General features: G+C 44.7%; 1 long non-coding RNA gene across 1 annotated transcript; it reads right to left on the bottom strand.

The window, feature by feature from the left end:
* Positions 1 to 2,793: 2,793 nt before the first annotated feature.
* Positions 2,794 to 7,661, bottom strand: LOC122368504. The gene is made up of 3 exons (XR_006254258.1): positions 7,647 to 7,661; positions 4,666 to 5,003; positions 2,794 to 3,817 (listed from the first exon to the last, which is right to left on the bottom strand). It is a non-coding gene; the product is annotated as an uncharacterized LOC122368504 (long non-coding RNA).
* Positions 7,662 to 10,443: the final 2,782 nt, after the last annotated feature.

The raw sequence follows: 10,443 nt of genomic DNA, 5'->3' as shown, positions 1-10,443 counted from the left end.
ACGGTCTGTTCCATTAATGGAGACGCTGCGTGCATCGCTACCTTGAAAGCAAACTGGGCATTGATTGCTGCAATTTGGCATGCGCAGGATGCCACCAATCGACAGCCAGCATTCTAGTTTATATTCCTCTTCTCCGAATTTCCGATCAGAAACCGAAAGTCGACAAACGAGGCGATGCTTATAACATGTTGACGTGATAAAAAAATTCACAAGTTTTCTAATCAAATAAGGTCTGCACCGTCGTCCCACCAAATACCGTCGTATTCTGACGATGAATTTATTCATTCTAGCTCATGTGTAACATTGATATCAATTTTATATATTGAAATGATATCTACACTTTATGTACTGCCCACTTTGGACCACATTTGTCCAGTAGTTTCTAGGAAATCTTAGTTTTAGTTGACTTTTGAATGTGCTAAGTTGCGGCGCGTAATATATTAGTATCAAACCCGACGTCCAAGGTAACTGCCGAGAGCCGAGATGCTAAACCAGTCCCAAAACATCAATTTTTAGTTGCATGTGAATTTTAAAAAACACATTTAAAGGGACTATCCCACCTTTAACATGGGGTTTGAGTTGAGATAGCCAAGTTTGCGGCGAGGTTCAGAAACCACTATCTATCTAGGTTGCAACCCCCGCGGCCTCTTGGTGTTGAAGAAATTTGTTCCCTTCATTTGAAAATGGGCCTTGCGCCAGGCCCTATCTTCAACATGGAGCGACCGTTAGTGTGACGTCACCTCGTTTAGTCATTCTGATTTAAATGGGTTTGTTAGTTAAAAAAATCACTTAAAACTTGGTCTGAACTTTGTTGTAGTGCCTACAGAGTAAAAAGAATCAGCTTTATGACAGTAATGTGACCTGGGGAAGGAGGTAATTTTGGGCTGTGACGTCACATATCATCCAATCTATAAAGTCGACCACAATTTAACTGGTTTTAACAACATTTTAGAAGGTGGGATAGTTCCTTTAAGCTAAATTTGCACACATTTGAACTTCAGCGTTTCTATTTTTGGAACGTCAGCGTTCCCATTTTTGGAAACTAAGTCTCCATAAATGGATACGATTCAGGAGCATTTTTAGGTGGTGACTTTGAATGCATACGACAGCTTTCCATGCAAGAAGACAAGTGCTTTTGGTGTATCCGTGCTTGTTTTACGCAAAACAGTGGTTATACCTACATCAAATCCAGCCACCCTTGGCAAGAAAATTTGTGCGGAAATGTTAGTGTTTCTATTTATGGAGCAAGCGTTTTCATTTTTGGAACAGAAGAGTAGTCAAAATTGGAAACGTTTCCAATAAAAGAAATGTCTCCATAAATGAATCGGAGATACCACAGTGCGCCGGACTGTTATCAGCATTAATTGAGCTATTAGGGGTGGCATATGTCGATATCACATAAGACACCAAAATGCAAATTACTCTGCAAGGAAGTATCCATAGCTCCATAGCAACCACCTAGCAACGTGAATCAAAGCTGTAAACAACTCGCGTTTGTCTCAGATGCGCATTTTTCGGAGCATATAAGAATCTGTTATCCTCGGAGTCATTTGTTGCAAAACAGAGTGACCATTTGACTATCAATAAGGACGATTTTTGCGAAATTCATGTTTCTTGCCTAACTACCTTTCGAAAAAGTTAACAGACGCTAAACAAGTTAGTCGAGCCGACGAAGATGGTCGAGCGTGGCAGTGCAGCGTCAAACTCACCGTGTCTGTTCTTTCCCGAGTCTTCAAGTCTCTTCTAGCAAACCATTAGACAGCAACAATTTATGACGAATTTTTCGAAATAATATCTGATCACTTCTATCACAACTGACACCTCAATCAACAGCCGGATCCGTCAAGGGTCCCGACGTCCCGACAAGATTCCTATAGATTCCTACCCTAAAGATAAGGTTGGGCCAGGCAGTCACGTGACAGTTTCTGCTTGGTGTTTGAGTTGTGCCCAAGGCTATAGAACTCCGTTGTGCCATCGTGGTTTATTGATATCTTTAAACAATTTTTAGACAAAATGTAGCTGAATATGTTAACATATATTTTTTTAAAAAATTGATTTTATTTAATAAACAGAAATAAGCAAAAAACAAAAGTTTTGGCCTAAGCGTAAAACTCTTATTTATGTAATACTCTTGACATTGCTTTGCATTGAAGATTCAGGCTAGAAAATTTTTCATACCCATTATAGGTATAATACAATTTATACAATACTCATTTCTATGCTAAGATTGCTCTAGCGTATGCGGCAAATAAAATGAGCATAGGTATGAATACGCATAAAAAATAAGTTAACATAGACTTGGGTATAACCACAGATCACATACTGCCCGGGCCTATAAGGTGTCACATAAGGTGATCCGTGGTATAACTAATGGTCAGAAGAGGGCAAGCAGCGCGCTTGGGATGAGGCGTTCTCTAAGACGTCTCAGCAGTGTCTGCTGGATGGGGCAAACCAGGTGGTCCGGGTGCGTCTTCTTGCTGCCGCAGAGCCCCACACCGCCGCCTGGGTGCAAGCCCTCCCAGTCACCAGTCTGGGACTCCACCTGGAGGACGAAACCGTCCGGGTAGCCCCGGCCGCTACTCAGGTCCACCACTCGCCGTTGTCAATGCACGGTTTTTCTAGCAAGCTCCAGCCTAGTATTGATCTTATTCAGTATTTACGGTACGAAGATTTGATAACGGAATGTGACGTTTCCACATCATGCTTGATGGTTGAAGTTTGCAACGTTAACAACTACCAAGTCAAGTCGCAGCCCTAGTCATCTGGCACGTCTCTGTCATCAAATAAAGCCAATGAACAAGAAAGTTATTATTTTCCAGCATAAATGAAAATATATAACACTGCTACAGGCGGTACGCGGATGTCATGCACATTACACACAACGATTCAATCGAATAAAAACTGGATTAACCATAAATCAGCACTGGATTAACCATAAATAATAACAGTACAGCACCAAACACTTGAGATACACATTATAGTACTTTAGAATTTAGATGCACAGAGGAGTAATGAGACTAAAAGTTTATGCACGCCCTATCTTAAAAAATATTGAACGAGATATTTCCACAGTGCAAAAACAAAACCGAAATCCGACAAAAACCGATTCCAGGTTCAATGTCCACAGATTTAAAAACAAAACTTTCAAGTGCCCCCATGGTAAAAAAAAAAATGACCAAAGACGGAATTGTAACAAAGAATAAATAAAGATATGTGCGGCAAACGAAGAGCGGCACTGGACGAGCGTCTGCCCAAAGTAGGCGCCCAGAGTTACTCCTTAGCCCAGCGGGCAGCAGCAAATGAATTACAGCCAAAGGAAGAATATGCATTAGTCTATTAAGGCTCATCGCACCATGACGAGGCACAGCTCGGATAACGCGATTCGCCTGCGTCCTCCAGGCGAGAAGCACCTCGAGTAGGCTGCCGTGTCTTGACCAACTGCCGCATCCGTCGTCCGCGCCGCAGGCCTCCCAGCGGCCATGTTCCAACGGAGCCGTGAGCTTCACCGTCTCCCGCTCCGCCTCTACAAGGTGGATGGAGGCCTGGCCGGACGGGTGGCACAAGGACATCTGGAGCTCCTGCTGCCGGCCCCGGTGGAAGGAGTAGATCGCCGCTCCGCGGTCGACATCCACCAGCTCCGAGCCGGCCACCAGTCCAGCTCGGAGTAGTGCCTCCATCGCATCGGCCGTCGACCGGCGTGGGGCCCGGATGTGACTAGTGCAGCTCCGTGGGGTGCCCTGCCGCGCTCTGCCGAGTGTGCAGAGAGCAGGTAGACTGGTGGCGGTGAAGAAAACAAGCTGTTATCTTCTTTCGGGATCTGTAAAGAAGCATTCCACTAAAAAATACATCCGAAACGTTTTCCATATTTTTTTACAGAACACAATGCAGTAGCCAAAATAGATATGAAGTATGTGAAGACAACAGTCTACTGCCATTAGATAACTGATCCTGATGGACAAATACTTTAGATACTAGTATATCATAAGGTGGTTCAAAGGCACGCTTTGCAGCTCCAGTAAAAAATCACTGTTATTCATACTTCATACTGTAAGGGGAAAGGGTGGGGTGGGGATGCAGCCAAGAGTGCATCATATAGGGTTGTAGTGGTCGGACCATCTGGAGCAATAGCCTGTTTTTGCCGTTTTTAATGTTAACCCTATGGCGCACATGAGCACGCGCCACGGGCGCACCCCCGGCCGAATCGTGCCCAAAATCTAATACGACCTGTTGAATTACGTGACCCACGAGTCGTGAGAATTTCACCCTCGTGCGTCAATCGACGGCGCCGCAATATCCGTTTTTGGGCGTCACGCCGCCGCAGCCTGTTTTTGCCGATTCTAATGCTAACCCTATGGCGCACATGAGCACGCGCCACGGGCGCACCCCCGGCCGCATCGTGCCCAAAATTTAATACGACCTGTTGAATGACGCGACCCACGAGCCGTGAAAATTTCACCCTCGTGCGTCAATCGACGGCGCCGCATAAAGCCTTTTTAAGCGTAACCCCGACGGCGGCGGACTTTTTAAGATTTATAGATGAATAGTAGACCACTACAACCGCTGGGTCGTGTCCCAGCGGTTGATGGTCCCACCAGATGGTCCGCGGAGGGGAGACCCATACCAGAACGTAGATTGTGAAACAATGTAAGTATCTGCCAATATTACCTTTTCCAGAAGAGTTGAAAAACAGCAATGGGTCAGCTCTTGTGAGAAGCACCATGCAGTGTTGGCTGCACTTCAATCTTGTCTCCTGTAAAAAAAAAAACAGTATCACTGTATGATTGACAGTTTGATTGCATTTCCTTCAAGCTGCAACATCTCTATTTTAGACATTTTCAGTTCCCACTTGCGCACGGCACCCTACTAACCGGTCTCTAGCGATGTGCCAAATCTGAGCACAATCGGCCCGGCCGTTCTCGACATCTGGAAGCGTCACCCTGCACATGTGCACGTGCAGTTGCACCCCAACCGTGACACATTTAAACACATTGCCCGGTGGGTGCCTACATCCTTTTTATAATGTAGTTATTGTCATTACAATCAAGTTGTACCGTACTATTGTCATTACAACAAAAATGACACCTCTCTGTTTTACACGTGTCACGTGCAGTGGAGGTCACCCGCATGCATTGTCCATAGTAAATACCTGTAAGAAGGGTATACGCTACCCCACACAAAAAACCGCAAGTGTAACAGTGTCCATCCCCTCCCCGGCGCCGTCTTCTTCCAGGGGAGGCGCCCCGGCCGCCGCACTGGGGCGTAGCGGAGTCCGTGCTTTTAGCACAGCAAAATATCCACCCAGGCTAGATTAAGGTCACGACAACCTAGGATTAAGAGTGGCTACAGACTCCAGGCTTTATGCAGACTTAACATTGAAGTATTATATATGCAACTAAATGACACACATGGTGTTTGTTCTAACCTTCTCAACAGAAAGTGAACGTGTCAGGACAGCACCCCTTGGTGACCATTATATTCAAGGAGTGTAGGAACTGATTCCCCAGGGGTGAAGCGATAGAAGCAAAAACATGAGTCACTAGTTCCCTCCTGTGTCTTCCCTCCTGCAGGAAAAAAAAAATACATGTGTGATGCCCAATGTGACTGATAACTGCATATTATAAAGCTGGAAATATTGTACAAAGTTGTGACAACACAAGCAAACTATGCATGTCACTGCTCTTGTATAACTTTTCTATTTTTATTGCTATATGAGACCTCACAAGACACAAAAATATGCATGGTTAGAAAGGGGGTAACAATACATTTCAAATGAACTAAGCAGATTATTTCTAAGCTCATTTAAGTCCCAATTTCTGCTATATTTCGCTTGGAGTCACTTCATAGTTTGAACTCAAGGTGCCTTGTGGATTTACCTCAGGTATGTAGGTAAATCCACAAGGATTTATGGGCTTTACCTCAGTTATGTAGCTGCTCCCTCAATTTAAGTTTCTCGTTAAATTTCATTGAGGCGTTGCAAGATGGGCTGTAGCCAAATATGCTTCCCTGTTTAGCTGATGCAACTGCATATTATAAAGCTGGAAATATTGTACAAAGTTGTGACAACACAAGCAAACTATGCATGTCACTGCTCTTGTATAACTTTTCTATTTTTATTGCTATATGAGACCTCACAAGACACAAAAATATGCATGGTTAGAAAGGGGGTAACAATACATTTCAAATGAACTAAGCAGATTATTTCTAAGCTCATTTAAGTCCCAATTTCTGCTATATTTCGCTTGGAGTCACTTCATAGTTTGAACTCAAGGTGCCTTGTGGATTTACCTCAGGTATGTAGGTAAATCCACAAGGATTTATGGGCTTTACCTCAGTTATGTAGCTGCTCCCTCAATTTAAGTTTCTCGTTAAATTTCATTGAGGCGTTGCAAGATGGGCTGTAGCCAAATATGCTTCCCTGTTTAGCTGATGCTCATAATACCTGAACATTTCTAATTCCAATTTTTATAGCTGTTAACAATTGCTAAAGGCCCATGTACCTAGACAATAATGACTTTACAGAGGAAACCCCTGGCTGTGTTTCATGGGCACGCTGCCAGCAGCTGCCAGCGCATTCCGTGGAGCTAACGTCAACCTCTGGTAGTGTTGGAGGTATAGGCTTGTTGATGTCTATGGAAGCCAAAAGTGGCTGACAGAGTGCCGCGTTAAACCACCCTTATTTTTTGCACAATAATGGTGTGATAACTGTTCCTGCAAAAAAAAATAAGGTGAAGTGAACTAAAATCAGGTCAAACATTTATATGTACCCAAAAGTAGCAGTGTATGGAGTACCTATATTCACATTACCAATAATATGATGCACAACAGGCCATAGAAAACCAGTGCAGTTGGGGAAACTACGAGGTGAACGTCAAAAAATGGATTGGTCAATAAATGGACTTTTGATGACCATATATGGGCATAAATGCAGCCCCCGCTACTAAGAGTGAAAAACGGTATGACAAGCAGGTACTTGCGGTATCGCGTCCACTTATTGGAGAGAAAAGGCTTCCATTTTTCACTAGCAATTGGTGTGATTTGATAAAATTTGGCGAATTGACTCGAAAATGGCGATAGGAAAACGGCTTTTCTGCAGGTTCTGGGCGTCGCAATCAGCTGGCCATTCAATAAATGGATTGGTTTTATAAAAGAAAATTGTTCAAAGATTTAATTTAATTACAATAAACAAAAATATTTAATTCTATAATAATAACTTAACTACAATTTAAAAAACCATAAACAAAATAATAAAAATAATGACATTTTTAAACCACGGTACTGCTTACATTTTTTGGCGCGTCCGTTTCAATCTGCCATATTTGCCAATCACGGACCAATCACGGTTTGACCTTGCGTTGTAACTCTGCGATTTAGAGCCGCCAGTTAATTATGCACCGGGTGAGTGTAGGCCTTGCGTGGTTAAAAAACATTCTTATGCCTTATCTTTTCATTTGAATGCTAAAATTCATTGAAAAGATGAAGTTGTCTGATTTTATGACCATATATGGTCATCGCCCCGCCCACTCCAGCCGCTGATTGGCTAATCCAATTTTTGTTTGGCTCCTCGTAGTTTCCCCAACTGAGTGAATGTTGAATTGTACCCCAATTTCAATATCAATATGGCACTTGGCAATAACAGTAAAACACACCGTTTTTTATGTTAAATCAACAGAGAAAACTCCTGAACGTAAAAAATGATCAGAATGTATAATAAGGATAAAAGTATAAATAAATCTCGACATCAGCGCCTTTCATCGCCCCTGCACATTCACCACTCCCCATTCCACACGCACAGATTGTTTACCCCTTGGTTTACCCCGTGTTCGCAGTCTCCCTGACGACGGAGATTCTATACGCCCACCGACCAATCACGTTGAAGATCAGCGGGGCTTGGCCGCAGTTCTCGAACGCCATTGGCCAGATTAAGCAGGACCTTCGTCGTCAGTAAATTGTGAACACGGTGTTACATAATTCGCTATGGTAACAAAAGCGCCAGAATTGACTACGAGAATTGGATCCGAAGGTCAAATGGGTCACGTGACTGACAAGTTCAGATGGACAACACCTGGAAAACGGCACAACGTGCAATAACGTTCTATATATCATTGGAAAGAGCATCAAAAGTTGTATAACCTATCAACTTTTCACTTAAATATATCTATAACGTAAAAAGTTATAAAGCAGCAAAGACGCTCCCATTGACTTTGCATGTTAAAAAAATTCTTCTTTAAACGAGCTCAAGAAGAACAAACGAATTCTGACAGCTTAACGAAGCATAACAACATATTCTATGGTCTTTTCTCAACAAGTCCTGAAAGTTTAAACAAAATCGTATCATATAATTTTGTACAATGAGCGAATGAAAATGCCTCTGCAAAAACGCCCATTGACTTAACATGGGGAGCGAAAAAAGTTCAACTTCAAACTCGTGCAACTCAGGGTAACGAGTTCTGACGGGTATAAGGCGTACACTGGCGTGTACCCAAACGTGTTTGCCATAAAATGCTGGGAAGAAAACCACCTCTTCCTTGGCTCGTTTTCCCGCTATTCGCGATTGCGCAAAAAGTGTCCCAAACCCCCATTGACTTACTATGGGAAAAATGGAATCGCACGTGCCACGTGCCACGAGGTTTTAAGCGAGTAGCGACCGGTGCCATCAGGTAGATCGCCTGCGGGAGCCCATACCCTGAACTTTTTACGAAAATCGCAATGCACGTTTAGGCCCCACCCAAGTTGTACTGATTCGCGGCCAGACTTGCAAAACATAGCCCGGAGACGGACCGCTCCGGTTGTTTTTCAATAGAAAAACACAATTCTAACGAATAGTGTTTGTCTTTTCAAACAACCTGCGGTTACGGTACCGTGAATGTCTGCGGCTCTCATGTGTGATATCTTGCATTAATGACTTACAGCATCTGCGATGCTGGGCTCCGCATCGCGGGACCGCAGGTTGTTTGAGCAAGCACCTTTGTAAACGCAGCAAAAACGCCCGCCGCCAAACGAGAGGATGAGCCTTGCACGTGCAGACCGGAGTCGGTGTGTTACAAACTGACGTGCACGGCACCCTACTCGCTGATCTATAGCGGTGTGCCAAATTTGAGTGTAATCGGCTCGGCCATTTTCGAGATCTGGAAGCGTCACCCTGCACGTGCGCACGTGCAAGCTGTGTCCAATTGCATTGTGCATGGGACCCTATTCGCCGGTCCCTAGCGGTGTACCAAATTCGAGCTCAATCGGCCCAGCCGTTTTCAAGATCTTGAAACGACCCCTCCACGTGCGCACGTGCAGTTGCATCTCAACCGTGACACATGGAAATACATACTAACTGACTTGTGCACGGCACCCTACTGATCGATCTCTAGATGTTTGCCGAATTTGAGTGCAATCGGTCCAGCCGTTCTTGAAATCTGGAAGCGTCACCCTGCACGTGCGCACGTGCAAGATGGGTCCAAACTGACTTGCGCACGGCACCCTACTAATCGGTCTCTAGCGGTGTACCAAATTTGAACTCAATCGGCCCGGCCGTTCTCGAGATCTGGAAGCGTCACCCTGCACGTGCGCACGTGCAGTTGCACCCCAATCGTGGCACATGGAAATACATACTAAATGACTGCAACCTACTGATCGGTATCAAGCGTTATGCCAAATTTGAACACAATCGGTCCAGCCGTTCTCGAGATCTGGAAGCGTCACCCTGCACGTGCGCACGTGCAGTTGCACCCCTACCAAGACACATGGAAATGCATCGCCTGGAAAGTGTCTACCTCCATGCCAAGTTTTAGCGCAATCGGCCCAGTAATTACCGCGAGCTATTGCGCTTATTACAAAACAGGCACCTCTTGGCTTTGCACGTGGAACGTGCGTTAGGGGTCACCCATATGCATCGAGAGTAGCACACTATGTGAAAGAAGGGAAAAAGCTACCCCACACAAAAAAACCGCACGTGTATCAGCCCAGTGGTTGCCGAGATATAAGTCGTACAAAAACGTCCCCACGGCGGCCGGCCGCTATTTAGCAGTAAAATCGTGTCGCATCCTTCTATTAGAGGTATCCCCGTCACCTGTTCGTATACTGTCTGAGCAAAGGCCATACGTTACGGTCCAAACTCCATAGTGAGGCGGACATACGAATTTACGAGAGTTTAGCGACGAAATGATTCACTTAATTGTTAAGTAATGGGTACCATTAGGTAGACCATAAATTTTATCTAGCATCTCACCGTAGATGCAGTAAAAAGTGCTTTACTTTTCAATGTATGTAAAGACTTGCTCAGCTCAATCAGTTCACTCTGTATTGGCTCAAGCCGTATCATGCGAACGCAATACAAACTAGAGCACCGACAGCGCAGCGCTCCCCAACTCACTGCTCGCCCAGTCCACCCGGGCCGCCGCCACGACGGCCCCCCCCCCCCGCAAGTAGGCATCCCGCACTGCACCGACAGCCGCG

The sequence above is a fragment of the Amphibalanus amphitrite genome, unplaced genomic scaffold, assembly GCF_019059575.1.
Source record: "Amphibalanus amphitrite isolate SeventyFive unplaced genomic scaffold, NRLGWU_Aamphi_draft 000953F_arrow, whole genome shotgun sequence".
Taxonomy (NCBI): domain Eukaryota; kingdom Metazoa; phylum Arthropoda; class Thecostraca; order Balanomorpha; family Balanidae; genus Amphibalanus; species Amphibalanus amphitrite.
This window is presented reverse-complemented; position numbering and strand designations above follow the sequence as displayed.